Source organism: Myotis yumanensis, unplaced genomic scaffold (assembly GCF_028538775.1).
Source record: "Myotis yumanensis isolate MYYU_CA2020_CCGP unplaced genomic scaffold, mMyoYum1.0.hap1 SCAF_8, whole genome shotgun sequence".
Classification (NCBI taxonomy): domain Eukaryota; kingdom Metazoa; phylum Chordata; class Mammalia; order Chiroptera; family Vespertilionidae; genus Myotis; species Myotis yumanensis.
The window spans coordinates 37,154,517-37,170,804 of NW_027223759.1; positions in this window are offsets into that span (position 1 = coordinate 37,154,517).

Genomic DNA, 16,288 nt, shown 5'->3' on the forward strand with positions numbered 1-16,288 from the left:
GAGACTAAATGATTCATTTTCTCTGGACTTCTGTTAGTGCCTGCCCACGAACCTAAACTTCTTATAATGCCCGTTTATTATGTGGTGAACTGAACTTCAGACTTCCCTCTGTTTGCTGATGAGACTTCACTTATTTTCTTAAATAGAGCTGTAATTGCTGGTCAACTGCCTCTATGAAAAGAAACAAAAAGCTTGATTTGTAGCATTAACCGATTTCCATGGTGTAAATATTTCCATCATGGAGCTGGCATTGAGAAGACATGAGCACAATGGACTCTCAAGAGCTGGCTGGGGCTGGCTCCAGCTCACCCCTGGGGGAGGGATCAGAGATCACCACACTTTGATAAACCGGAGGCCAGGAAAAAGCAAATATTTACCTTTTCAATCTTTTCTTGTCTAACTGTGGGTACTAAACTTAGTAATTTACTGTAAATTACCTGAGGAATGAGCAATTTATCCAAAGAGGAGGTAGTGATAAGCAAAGGGCAAAAAGCTACTCTAAAGAGTTTATGGGAGACAGGATACCTAACACATGTTGATAGCCAAAGCCAAAACACATCAATGACAGGAGAATGCTTTTCCTACCTACGGAGGTCACTCTGTAACCAAAGCAGACTAGATTGGCAATTTAAAAATCATTCTCAATTGCATTATCATTTGCAATGGACTCGAGAGATATCTGTAGCTTTAAAGAATCTGTCATAGTTCAAGTTTTTGTTTTCCTATCTCAGTAAACAGTGAAGTCACAGAGTGACTTCCTAGCGGTTCACTTATAGGAGTGTCCAGAAGATTCTGGTTCAAATATTCACTTTCTTAGAAGAAAACATAATGTATGAGGGAGAGTCTTCTAGGACTTGCCAGTAAAGAATAATCTAATTGTCAGTCTCTTTTTTCACCTCTTCATCTTCCCACTTTCTTTTTAAAACCCACCATGTAATTTATATGCTCTATTAATTTTCTGGATTTGACTTGAACAGCAGCCATTAATTTTTATCCCCTAAATTTAAATTCTCTAAATTAATTAGATTAGCATTATACAACACTGATGTCAAGTTTTTGCCTGTGAAGAAAGCCAAGAAATGAAAAGTGCAAATAGTATTATAATCTTATGTCTAAAAATAAGAATGAGTAGTTGAGTAATGAATAGTACTTGAAATTATAGTATATAATTAGATTTATGATCTTTTAGATTTAGAAAATATGTCAGATTTTTAATACTATTCAGTCCTTTCATTATATTATGCTTAATTAAATACTTTTGATGGAGGAGGCACTCAAATCTACAATAATAAAAGTGCAATATGCAAATTGACCCAATGGCTGAACAGCGGAACGACCATCCGGACTGCTAAGCTATGACTGGTGCCAGGCCAGCCAAGGTGGGTTGCGATGTGATTGGTCGGGGGCCTGGCCATCACCCCATGATCGCCCCACAGAGGGAGGCCCAGGCCACCGACCGGCAGGCGGGTGGATGGGGCCTCCCTTTGTGGGGTGATCAATCGCGGGGCTCCTGGACTGTGAGAGGGTGCAGGCCGTGCTGAACCCCCCTCCCCCCCCCCCAGTGCACAAATTTCATGCACCAGGCCTCTAGTAAAATACATAAAAAGAATTAAAAAGGCTAATAGTACATAGCATTGTTTGTAGTGTATTCTAATACATGACTGTTTGCCAGCTTCAAGACATTAAGTAGACATTGATTTACTGTAGTAGAGGACTATGTCACCAATTTCTTTATCACCAGCAATAATAAACCTGAATCTTTAATTTTTCTAAAGATACAGTAGATGCTAGATTAAGATGAATTAGAGAGGCTATAAGAACAGAGTGGATAGACAAGTATATCAGTTTTCACATGCTTCTAGCTACAAATAAATTACACATAGAACATAAACATAAATTTGATTTCATAAATTGAGACCAGTTTTTTGGTATTGTCTGCTCTTCATATACTAGCTAAGCTGTCTGGCTGTGAATTGTGCCCAATTTCATATTTTGTAATGTACACTTTGTGTTTGCAGACAGATTTACAGGCTTCAGAAAGGCTTTATTGCTATTATATGAGTCTAACATATGAATTGCATAGAATCCAGGCACCCTATAAAGAAACCATTGTCAAACAGCATGAGTAGGCTGTCTCCTAAAGTTAGTCTGAAACATATCTAAATCCTCAAATAATAATACAAGCTATCAACACAGGAAGCACCACAAATCAGTAGGTGACTCTGCCAATAAGTGCTATTGAATAAATACTATGAATTTACTGAGATGAGGGCCCAATAACTAAATGAAAGACTCAAGGAGGATGGGAGCCATATAAATTGAGAGAAAAGGGTTCGGGCTTTGTAGTGGGGAGAATAGCATGGGAATATGCTCAGAGAATAGACTGGGCACATCAGATGCTTAAGGGATGGCAAGTTGGCTATTCTGAATGAATTTAAAGTTCGGTTTAATCAGACTGTATATAGTGCTTCTCGAATCGTCATGGGCATGCAGCTCACCCAGAGCTCCTGTTAAAATGCAGATTCTGACTCAGGAGGTCCGGGGTGGGGAGCAAGATACTGCATCCAAGAAGCGCTTTAGTGATGCTGGTGCTGCTGGTCTTCTGGATCACACTTTTATTGGATGTTAGATTTTATCTTTATCTCTAACCCTTCACTTTGCATTTTAACTTAAAAAGTTAATTAGAATTTATGCACAGTTGAGACAATAAAATTCATCTATTTTCACTGGTAATTACTGGGCTGAAGTGTCTCTGAAGCAGTTCAGACCCTCAAAAGGTTTCCTGAAGGCAGTACTGCCAGGGTTTCCAGATATTCTGGCCCTGATTTCTGTTTACCTGCCTCTTTGTGCAGTCTCTGACATCTGATAGGCTGGATTTTATGATCTCACTCCCCGTTTCTTCCTCATTGCTTTTCTGTGGATCACTAGTAAGACTAGTCTTTGATTCCTATGGATTGTTCACCTTTCAGTGCTCTAATTCTGTCTTCCTTGATACCTTTCAGAAATATCTAACTCTTACCCTTTGTTTAGTACCTCACCTTGAATCTCCTCACCTATGCTGCACCTCCTCATCTGTGTCTTTCTCTTCCACCATGCCCATGCTTCTCCTCTGAAACTATCAAATGGAAGGTCAAAAGAGTAGGTTGAGGTCAAGTTGTAGAGAAAGTTAAAGTCCATACTAAAGAATTTGAATTTTACCTTATAAAGAAAGGCATTGATTTTTTTGTTTAATATGTAATTTATTTGATTAACACCCCCTTAGAAGGCTAATGATTTATAGTCAGTGAAGTTGAACAACAACAATAAAAACGTAGGTGTTCCAGTTTATATTTGAATTTTTTTGTAGCTATAAGGTGCTTGGAAATTTGACTATAACGTGAATTGTTTTGGAAAAGTTAGATTGCAATTGTCAGCTGAGAGAAAAAGTTGGTCTTCTGTTTTCTTCTTCTTCTTTTTTCTTTTAATCCTCACCCGAGAATATTTTTTCCATTGATTTTAAGAGAGAGTGGAAGAGAGAGGGAAAGACAGGAGAAACATCTATGTGAGAGAAACACACATAGATTGGTTGCCTCCTGCACGTGCCCCAACCAGGGCCTGGGCAGGGGAGAAGCCTGTAACTAAAGTATGTGCTCTTGGCCGGAATCGAACCTGGGATCCTTCACTCCGCAGGCCGGTGCTCTATCCACTGAGCAAAACCGGTTAGGGCTATTTTCATTTTTGATGTAGAAGGATCTTCTTGGGGTATAATTTGCAGGCCAAAGAAGGAGTCATCTCTTTGAAACTTGGATAATGGAATATAAAGAGTTTCATACATCCCATAGTGATTGTCCCTCTGCTCCTCTGGGCAACCAGGCAAAAGATATCCAAGAGATGAACAGGTGGAAGGAACTACCAGGTTTGGGGCTTGGCTGAACCTCCAGTCTGTCTGCAGCATGGAACTTCTTGGCTTATTTCAGGTCTACTGAGGACATTTTCAAAGCACACTTTTCTTATTTTAAAATATGGATTAAATTAAAAAAAATTCTTATTGACATAAGTGAGACCTAAGAATAAGGTTTTTGTCTTCTTCTGTGGAGAAAAGCCTTGGAGGATACATACACATGTATTTTTCCTTGTATTTTTATGATTCATAGGTAAGTACTTATAGAAAAAGGTGAACATCAATGGAATACTAAAAACTCACTTCTGGTGCCACTAGTCATTAATGGTTTGTATTGGACTTAAAGGTCAGAAATGCTCTGATTTGGCAAAGATGGTATTCTCTACTAAGCTTTTTGGGAAAAACAAAATAAAACAACCCCCCCTGAAACAAAACGAAACAAAACAAAAACAAAACAAAACAAAAACAACCCCCAAAAACCTCTGTGACAGGTTTAGAGCAGGTCAAGCAAGATAGTCCCAGTCATCAATCATCCCAGTAAGTGGTCCTTCTCTTGCCTTTCATTTTGGCCTGACTTCCTAACCTTTTCCTGAACTTGTCTTTCCCTCTATTGTATTAAACTCATAAGATGTAATTTAACTTTCTCCTTTTACCTAAGACAGTGGTCGGCAAACTCATTAGTCAACAGAGCCAAATATCAACAGTACAACGATTGCAATTTCTTTTGAGAGCCAAATTTTTTAAGCTTAAACTATATAGGTAGTACATTGTTGTTAACTTAATTAGGGTACTCCTAAGCTGGCCTTTGCTGAAAAGGTCCTCAATCTGATTGAGGTACGTTCACTGAGGTCGACCCCTTCCAACTCTCCCATCCACACTCGTCTTGTATACTTGTTTCAGATCGACGAGTGTGGATGGGAGAGTTGGAAGGGGTCGACCTCAGCGAATGTACCTCAAAACAATGTACCTCCCCGGCGCTGCGTATCCCGCGGCCCGCCTGCACCGCGTCTCCCATCAGGAAGGGAGAGGGATAGAGAGTTAGAAACATCGATGAGAGAGAAACATCGGTCAGCTGCCTCCTGCACACCCCCCACTGGGGATGTGCCCGCAACCAAGGTACATGCCCTTGACCGGAATCAAACCTGGGACCTTTCAGTCCACAGGCCGACACTCTATCCACCAAGCCAAAAAGGTTACGGTGCCACTTCTTCAAAATAGACTCGCCCAGGCCGAAAACTGACTTCTGCGCATGGGCCACGAAGTTTCAATTGCACTGTACTGCGCGCCTGCACATGGTATTTTGTGGAAGAGCCACACTCAAGGGGCCAAAGAGCCGCATGTGGCTTGTGAGCCGCAGTTTGCCAACCACTGACCTAAGAGAATGATTCTTTTGAATAAAAACACTGTTCTCTTTACACCTTTAGTGGCTTAATTGGAAACTCCCCTGAGTATTACCCTTGAGAATCATCTGGAAGGCTAATTAGGGTTACAACATCTAAGAAGTCATTGAGAAGCTCCTGGGAGCAAAGATGCAAAGAGGTGGGAGACAGCAAATATACATGTGTGCTGAAGGCTCTTTCTGCGGCCACAGACAAAGGCACATCACGTGGAAGCATTGTCCCTAAAGAACTTGTCTAGACGTTATTAATATAGATGGAGCAAACAGTTCTCACCTTAAAGAAATATAATCTAAAATGTAAAAATCTATTGCCACCCTGCTAGAGAGGTTGCTAACATAATTTAGTTTGCTCATAATCTGTTATATATCAAGGACACTTAGTCTTTATTTAATGATGGGAAAAAGAGAGGTAGCCAATTGAAATGTGTTCAATGGTATGGACAAGAGGTTTAAGGGAAAAAATCTATTATTACTAATTATTGTGGATCATATTACAGTATGATCAAACCGTGGAACATTAGGCAGCTATTAAAAAGAATACAATAGATTTCTACATTAAAATGGAGATGTTACCAAAATAATTGAAAAAAGTTTACATTAGAATGGTTTCAAAAACAAAAGGATTGGGATTCTGTAAGTTTAGATATATTTATAAATGCTTTTATAAATTGAACATTGAGAAAGTTGTAGAAGGATACATTCTGTACTATTAATGTTGATTAGTTTAAAGAGGGATGAAATTGGTAAGAATGGGAACATATTAGCTTTTAAGTTTGTATAGTAATGTATTTATTTTTAATGTTTTAGAATAAGCGTGTATTGATTTTATTATTAAAAATGTATAACATTGAGAGCATATCAGTAGTTTCTAGGAATTAGGAGTGGCAGATGAGGGTTTGATTCAAAGGGACAACATAAAGGAATTTTTTGGCTGATGGAACTATTCTATATTCTGATGGTAAATGATGATACATGAAATCTATGCATGTGCCAAAATTGATATAATTTTATACTAATAAAGCACATTTTATTGTATGTGAGTTTGTGAGAAAGTAAAAATAAGTGAGGGCAAAACTATAATTTTTTTAAAAATACTGAGAAATGACTAATAAAAAATAGTTTTCCAAAATCCACTAATGTTTTAGGGTTATTAAAATAACACTAAAATAATAACTTTGGGGTTATTTTCCTGTTTACTTAGTCATTGAAGGTCAACAGAATAAACACTGAGTCAATAGGCATTATTCACCCTGTTTTATAAACAGCTAACCTAAAGCTTAGAACATTTTAGTAATTTACCCAGAACTACATAGTTATTCAGACTTCAAATTGGAATCCAAACTTTAGAAGAACAGAGGTCAAGACTTGTAAAAGTTAAATATATATAAGGTACAAACTATTTGTATAAATTCACTATAATAAGGCAGTGATATAACAAATCTAGCAAGATTTGAGGTCGCTTGTAATATACTCCTTTACAGTTAGAGTAATAAAAAAGACTTTAGACATCAGTAGTTACTTACGGCCTACATCTATCCAGGCACTTCTGAAAGCTCTGTGGATATAGTGACCACAAATTATAATCTTTTAGTGTAGAGTTTAATCCAGGATGCTGAAAATTAAGTAATATAATATTTTTATAATGAGTCTTAATTCAACTCTAAAAGAACTTGACATAGACTCTTGTAAAGGAGCTTTTAATGAAATAAATAGCAGAGGGTAAAGAGTCAATGATAAGTGATTTAACATGGGTCATTATAGTAAAAAAAAGTATAATAAATTTGAAATCTGTCAGTGCAACATCTACATCTAAAGACAATGTTGAACTCTGTTTTCATGTCAATAGGAGGTAAGTGGCACAAGAGATCAGAGTTGCGTAGTTAAGGTTGACAGATTGTATTGTAATTCATGGATGTGTCCATTTCCAGTAATAACAGCGAATAATAAATGTCTTCTTTTAAGTGATGATAATTCAAGACAGCACATTTAAAGTATAAACTGTTTTATAAGAGTAGATTGGGAATTTCCTCACAGACTTTATCCAACTCAAGTGGATTTTTTTTGACATTTGTTTTGCTTACCTTTTCAGTGTCAAATATATACTTTCATTCTTGCCTCATCTTTCTAAACCATGACCATCTTTTCTGAGCTCAGCTGAAATCCCATATTTTTCATATAAACCTCTTTGGAAATAATGCTTTTTACTTTCTGAAATCTTACTATATCTAGAATATAATATTTTTTCTCAGTGATTTAATTTTATCTCTACAAACAAATTTTAAGTACCTTAAATGCAGAGACTATATCATGCTCCTTTGACATTTCTCTAACATTCAGTCAAGTAGGTACTAATCACCTTTTCTGTTTGAGAAAACATGCTAGCTGGAAGGGAGATACCAAAAAAACTTAAAACTTGTCCCTGATCCTAAAGAATCTACCATTCAGTAGGAGAGATAAGACTTGGTATACCTGACTCCAATTTTAGACACCAATCGTGTGGTACAGAGTGATAAAAAAAAAAAGAGAGAGAGACAAAAGACACTGGAGTGTTGGTACAACGGGTGGAGGACAATTTTTTCCCCCCATACTGATCTTTGAAACATCCAGTGAAACTACTCTCCTAATTTGGTTTCTTATCCTAGAAATTTTCCCCATATGTTTGAAATTAACACTAAAAACTCTTTTTTTTTTTTTGGAGGGGAGAAGGGAGATGGGGGACATCTATAATAGGGTCAACAATAAAAACAATTATTTTTATCCTCACCCAAGGAGATATATATATGTTTAATTTTAGAGAGGAAGGCAGAGAGAGAAATATTGATCAATTGCCTACCATATACATCCCCACCCCCAACCGGAGACTGAACCTGAAACCTAGGTGTATGCCCTGACCTTGATCAAGAATCAAATGCAATCTTTTGGTGTATTGGATGATGCTCTAACCAACGTGCCACCTGGTCAGGGCAACAGTAAATATTCTTTAAATTATATATAGCTTTTATTCTATAAAGTTTATTGAAAAATAACCTTTTTTTTCCTGGTTCACACTTTTACCCCACATTGCAGTGCTTCTGAAGTGAGGTCGTGTCACATAAATAGTGTCTCACAATCTCTTTTGAGGAGACAGTAGTCATGACGTATTAGGTTAGATAAATTCAACTGCTTTTGACCTGTAAAACAGCAATTGTATGTGACATAATTTCCAGCCCATTTGTAAATTTTGTCATTTCTGTTCATCTTGTCATTATGTCAGCTGTGTTAGGTGCATTATTGTAACTAAATATGTGAGTTTACTGCCCCTAAAAATGTCCTAAAATGCAATATCATACTAGAGATGGCATGGAAATGAAAAGTAATAGTGCATGGAGAAAGGCATGGAAACTGAACACTGGGTCCTGTATTTACATTGAAATGAAAATTTATTATGGGATAAATGACCTTAACTATCTATTTTCTTACAAAGCAGTAACCAAGTGCTTGAAGAGAACTCAAAAGGGAGATACTCAGAAGTAGATAGAGCTATTATTCTTTAGATGTATGCACAAACCTTGCTTTTCATTCTCCAGCCAATACAACTAGAGGTAAGAGCAGGTGACAAGTCAACTGGACTGATGAAATAAATGCCAAAGTGATGGTGAGTAGCTGGTGTGCCCACTAATGTGATACAGGAATATCATGAAAGCATTCTAAAGTACAATTTTTGTTTCTTTTAAGTGATATAAAGATAATAGTGTGTCTTACAATGTTCATGTTTTATACCGAGAGCCATAGAATAATTTAGATATTTGTTCTTTCTTGAGAAACTTAAAAAATTTGCTCACATACTAGAAAGAAACACAGTGTCTTCAAATGACCACAAACTTTTGGAGAGCACTCAATCAGCATATTTTCTTTTTTATCCAGTCATGGCTAAGATGTGATTTCATTTACTCCTTTACATTGTATTAGATGTAAGTTTTAATCATTTAAAAAACTTTATATCTATAAAAATGAAAATAAGTTGTTGTATATGAATCATCTCCAATGTTTATGATATCATTTCTGTCCTTGATGAATCTAAAATCCATATAGACCAGGGATCAAACCTGCAACCAAGGTATGTGCCCTGACCAGGAATCCAACCTGCAACCTTTGGTGCACGGGAATGATGCTCCAACCAACTGAGCCACCTGGTCAACGATAAATAACTTGTTTTTACTTAGTATAAAACTAGGACACATTCCACTGTTTTCCAACTGAATGAGATGTATCACATTGACATGAATGGGTGGAGGGAATTGTCTACTCTACCTGGACAGAAGAAAAAGAAAATTTGGAAAGCATAAAGAGGAACTGAGTCTTCTTAGATGAATTGGTGTTGGAGAGGGATCAGGAAGAGCATCAATACAGGCAGAGAGGCACAGTGACCAAGGGACTAGAGTGGAGGGCAAAAAGGAGGATGTGCAGGAAGAGAAAAAAATAAAAAGGAAAAACAGAGTAAGATTTGGGTGGATCTTATGTGCAGAGCTTAGAAGTGTGTCATAATGTCCAGGTTTGCCTAGGAGTTGCTGTAAAAGAAGGTGCTCATTCGAGTCCCTGGACCACCTCGAATAAATAGAACAGAAAAGATCTTCATCCTGATAGAATCCACACCTACTATGTTAGACCAACTGAGATGATCCTCGTAAAGAACCATTTTTAGAAAGGAAAGATATTTCATAAATAATACATGGCTGTTTTTGTCTCAAAGTAAGAATAGCCATGTTAACACTTTATGCTTTAATCCTTATTTTATATTATGTTATTGTACATTTCTCTCCACTCAGCCTTCACAAATTGATGCATTTTTATTTCCCCCATTTGCAGGATTAGTTAGTCCTGCAAAATCCTTGCCTGTGAGTGTTACTTTATTCCTGTTTGTGCTGTTAAAGTTCAGCCAGATGGAACTCTTCCAAGCTCTGATTTCTGTCAGACATTTGAACAGCTGGGATTGTACAGTTTTTGAGTTTGAAGGAAAAGATCTGTAGAGCTCATGTCAGCAAGGGCCATGAGCTCTCATGATCTCTCTCAGTAGCTTTATATTCACACAGTTCACTTGGAAAGACTAACATCTATATTTGCGCCAGGATAGAAGAGATAGTGAGAAGGAATTACATCCTCTATCTGGCTTTTAACATTTCAGAAAATTTGTGACTGCTTTATTAAACCCATTTTAGAAAATTATAATTATGTCGTTATTCTATCTTGTGAAGTCACTTGGCATGAAGTATAAATTTAAATAGTTCTAGGATGGATTTTTTTTTTTTTGGAAGGGGTTGAGATTCATCATGTTCAACTTAGAGCACGAAGCAGAAGATAATTAAGACAAATTGGTGTTGATATAGCATGTGAGATATATCTCAAAGATTAAGTAGGTTTCAAAAAGTGTTCTTTACATTATTAAAAAAGAATGGAGTTTGTTATTTTAATTTATGAAGGTAGTTATCAATAGGATTTAGTCAAAACAAATTCTCCCCTAATCTCATTTTTCATAGCTTAATATTCATAAAAACTAATTTAAAATTTGTCAAAAATAAATTTCAGTTTGTTGCATATCCTTTGTGGGTTATGTTGAAAGTCTCAGCAACTGCTATGTTAGATTATACCACCCAGTTTTTATGCAGTTAAAGCTATGCTAAAATAGTAATGATCTTTACAAATGTAAAAATATTGAACATTAGAAGTATTTCACAGTAAAGAGTTGTCATACCAAAAAATGCAGGATTTCCATAGTAATCTATCTTATCTAATAATAGACACACATGGTAATTAACCGTACCTCCAACACACTTCCATTGGCTAATCAGGGCGATATGCAAATTAACTGCCAACCAAGATGGCGGCCAGCAGCCAGGCAGCTGAAGCGAACAGGAGGCTTGCTTGCTCCAGTGATGGAGGAAGCCAAGGTTCCCCGCCTGCCACTGCCCTGCTCTGAGCTTGCACTCTAAGAAACAATGCTACAATTATAGAAGCTAAACAATCCCCAGAAACCTGCTTTCAGCCAGCTGGGCCTGAGAGCTGGAGCTGCAACAGTGTTTCAATTATAGAAGCTAAACAAACACAGATACCTGCTTTCAGCAGCGGAGGCCTCAGAGCTGGAGCCGAGCCTCAGAGCTAAAGCTGGCTCTCAGCTCCAGTGACAGCCATAGAAGGTAAATAAATCCCAGAAAAAGAAAAAAGAAAAAAAGGAGAGGTTGGGAGCTTCAGTCACCCGCCAGCCTGAAAACGGCCCTCAGCCCCTCACCCAGACTGGCCAGGCACCCCAGTGGGGACTCCCACCCTGAAGGGGGTGTGACCAGCTGCAAACAGCCATCATCCCCTCATCCAGGCTGGCCAGGCACCCAAGCGGGACCCCCACCCTGATCCGGGACACCCTTCAGGGCAAACCAGCTGACCCCCACCCGTGCACCAGGCCTCTATCCTATATAGTAAAAGGGTAATATGCAAACTGACCCTAACAGCAGAAGGACTGGGAATGACTGGTCACTATGACACACACTGACCACTAAGGGGCAGACGCTCAATGCAGGAGCTGCCCTCTGGTGATCAGGGCGCTCTCACAGGGGGAGCTCTGCTCAGCCAGAAGCCAGGCTGATGGCTGCCAGTACAGCGGTGGTGGTGGGAGCCTCTCCTGCCTCCTCAGCGGCACTAAGGATGTCCAACTGCTGTTTAGGCCTGCTCCCCGCTGGGAAGTGGACATTCCCTGAGGGCTGCCGGGCAGCCAGAGGGATGTCTGGTTGCCTTCTTAGGCCCAATCCCCCGGGTAGCGGGCCTAAGCCAGCAGGTGGTCATCCCCTGAGGGGTCCCAAACTGCCAGAGGGCACAGGCCGGGCTGAGGGACACCCCCTCCCCCACGAATGCACAAATTTTTGTGCACAGGGCCTTTAGTATATATATAAAAGCCTAAGCAATCATCCGACTGGTAACTATGATGCACAATGACCATCAGGGGGTAGACGCTCAATGCAGGAGCTGCCAAGCTCCATTGACTTGGCAGCTGTGGTTCTCAGGTGGCGCACCCAGAACCAGAGAGAAGGGAGCCCGATTCTGGGGTGTGTCACCCGAGAACCGCCCTCTCGAAATCCGGGACTCCTTGGGGGATGTTGGAGAGCTGGTTTCAGCCTGATTCCCCCAGGCCAGGCTGAGGGACCCCACTGATGCATGAATTGGGCCTCGTATAATTCTGATTAGAGATGAAGTGAGAAGTTTTATAGTTTGAGAGACTTTGAATAATACAATTAATGACATCTGAGTCACATATGATAGCATTTTATTAGGTCAGCTCATTAGTTGCAATTTGAAACTCATTACAGAGTTATATAATGTTAAGCTTTTAAAATAGTAACATGCAAATAGCTCTAAGTATAACATATAGAGTTCCTTCAATAATTACTTTTCTCGAAGCTATTTGGAAAATTATTAGTCTTGACAAAAATATTAGAATAGGAAGGGACTCCTAGAAATCATTGGTTTTAGTTTCAATTCTTTTTTTATTAATTGAAGCATAATTTATACACAGTAAAACACAAGTGATAAGTATTTGAAAGTTGTTGACACATGTAACCATAAATCCAAATAAAATATCGAACATTTCATCTCTCCAAAAAGTTTCCTCATGGCCCAATCAATATTGACACCTCCCCCATCACCCAAAGGCAACCTTTTTTGTAATTTCTATTACCTTATTTTGGTTTTGCCTGCTCTAGCACTACATGTAAATGGAATCATTCATGATGCACTCCTTTGTATCTGGATATACTAGCTCAATATAATATTTTTGAGGTTCAACCATGTTGTTTTGAGTATCAGAACCTGATTCTTCTTTTTGTAAATTTCTAAGAATTTCATTATATAAAAATACCATATTTTTCATAATTTTTTCTGCTGTGAAAATTATGAATAAACTTAATATGGACAGCCTTTTTGTGAACACATGTTTTCATTTCTTTTGGGTAAATAGCAAGGAGTTGGAATTGCTGGGTCACAAACAGGTTACATATTTAACTTTATGAAAAATTGCCAAACTCATTTCCTAGGTCAGTGGTCGGCAAACTGCGGCCCCTTGAGTGTGGCTCTTCCACAAAATACCACGTGCGGGTGCGCATGTACAGTGTGATTGAAACTTTGTGGCCACACTCAAGGGGCCAAAGAGCTGCATGTGGCTCGCGAGCCACAGTTTGCCGACCACTGTCCTAGGTGGTACCACAATTTTTCACTTTCACCAGAACACCAGAGTTCTGTGTGCTTTACTTTATTCTCAACCTTGGGAAGAAATTTTATCCAGTTCTAGTGGGTTCGAAGTGATAACTCATTAAATTTAACTGCATTTCTCTGATGGCTATAATAACACTGAACATCTTTTAATGTGCTTATTGACCATTTGTATATCTCTTTTCTGAAATGTTTAACCTAGTGTTTTGTTCATTTAAATTGGGTTGTTTCCTGTTTATTATGGATTTGTAGGAGGTCTATATATTCTGTATTTGTCTTTTGAATATTTTTTTCTAGCCTGTGACTTGCCTTTTCATTTTTTATTGTATTTTTAATGGTGTCTTTTGAAGAACAGAAGTTTGATTTTGAAAAAGTTAACTTTTATCAACTTTTCTTTTGTGGTTAGTGCTCTTTGTGTCCCAAGAAATTTTTTGCCTACACTGAGGTTACAAAAATATTTTTCTGTTTTCTTCTATAAGCTCTATAATGTTATCATTTATGCATAGGTCTTTGATTCATTCTGAAATATTTTTGTGTGCGTATGATATGAGGTAGGGAATAATGTTTATATTTTTCATATAGATATCCAGGTGTTCCTGATGATTTTCATTATAGAGCCCATTATGTCAATCTTTGAGAGTTATATATTTCAATTTGATGCATGAATAAATGTGCATACAAATTTTAAAACATCACATAGGAAAGATAATATTAAGTATTTGCTATAATGAATTGTTCAATAAACTTTTATGTGGTTTGTTTACATAACTAAATTTTAAATTTTTGAACATATTTATACTCTAATATTTCTCCACCATTCCCTAAATACTTAGTAAATACTTATTGATCGAATGATTGACTAATTAAGGTGGAGGACCAATGAACATTTATTAGTCTGTTCTTTTCTATTTACCATAGGTCTGTCTGGTCCATTTAAATAGTTTCACATGATTGGTAATTCAATGTAGTGATTCAGTGGAAAAAAAAGAGTCGAGAGGGGGAACTGTTAAATCTGAATTGTGGAAATTGTATAGAATAAATTATGTGATTTCTTTAAAAAATGAGTAAAAAAAAAGCAGCAAGGGGGGAGTGTTATAGATAGATTAAAAGAGTTATTATATACATATCAACATTATCAGCCAAATGCAATGTCTGGCTTTTTTTTTTTTTGAAGGGGTTGAGGTTATTTCTGGTTTAAAATAGGTATTTGATGATATTAAGAAATTAGTAACACTGTAATATGTGATAATGGTATTAGGAAATGTTATAGAAATAATATTTGCTATAAATGATATATTTAAAGGGTAAACTGGTAAAGAGTTATTAAGTGTGAGATTTCGCTTTAAAATATTCATAAATCCAAGTGAGATAGAGATAGATGAGAAAAGATTGGCAAACTTAATAAATGTTAAAACTTAGTGGTGGTATACTAACTGTTCTACTTTTGTATGTGTTTTAAATTAATTTTCCACAATAAAAAGTAAAAAAAAGAAGAAATAAAAATGATGAAACATATATTTTCAAATTTTCTTTCAGATGTAAAACTGAATCATGAAGGAATCATTAACTCTTTTTAATATGTATTATGGCATTTGTGCATAATGAAGTATAATTTTAACTACTTTTTAAGATATTAAAGAATAAATGGATTTTGAAAACTCACACTGACTAACCTATAAGAGCTACTATTTCCACCACATGTAGTTTGACACCTGAATTAGCTTTGCTGAATTAATTTGTCAGGACTCTTCTATCAGGAAGTTAAATACCCTGGATTCAGAAAAGTTCTTTAGTTCTACTCACTGATTTTTTTGGAGTCTAAAATTTTAACACACATCTGAACTAGAAATAGGAGATAAAAGGATTGCAGAAACCATGGTGAGCAAATTTTTTAAAAAATGTATTTTATTGACTTTTTACAGAAAGGAAGGGAGAGGGTTAGTTAGAAACATCGATCAGCTGCCTCCTGCCAACCCCCCACTGGGGATGTGCCTATAGCCAAGGTATAAACCCTTGATCGGAATCGAACCCGGGACCCTTTAGTCCGCAGGCCGACGCTCTATCCACTGAGCCAAACTGGTCAGGGCAGATGGTGAGCAAATTTGTGAGATGTATCACTTATGCTCTTGGGAACAAAGTAGAAAATTATTTTACATCTGATTCTAGTCCTCAGGAACAAAATAAAGTGATTAATAATAAATAAATAAAGGATGGCTTTTTCCTTAAAGAGCCTTAATATTTATACTCAGCTGCTATGTACATTTTTTTATCTTTTCCAAGTGATTTCCAAATCAAAGGAAACAATAAAACAAGCTTGTTTATTTTTTTCTAACTTGCAAATTTCATAAACCATAAATAGTTTTGACTGAAAGAAGTAGGCCATTTATTGCCATAGTGACCTGTGCTGGGCCAGCACAGCCAAGGGTCAGCCCGAGGCTTAACCCTATAGCCGCTCCCTACAGTGACCAATGATAATTGGAAGAAAGATGGTCAACAAGTACTTAAAACTTGCTTTTTTGGTCAAGTTTATGGTCGGTTACCTTGTCATAGTAATAGAGCCCATGATGATTTAACATGAGTCTTGACAATGATGCTTTAACTCTGTTTATTCATGTATCACTCTGATTGCTCAAGGAGCTGATCACTTCATTCCACATTAGCCACCACTGCCAAGTCTACTAGTCAAAACAATTTCACAATTGAACATTAATGGACTCAAGAACATTAGCAGAAGCAAATATAAGTAGGATACCATAGTAACCCAGGCAGTCTGGGGAAAT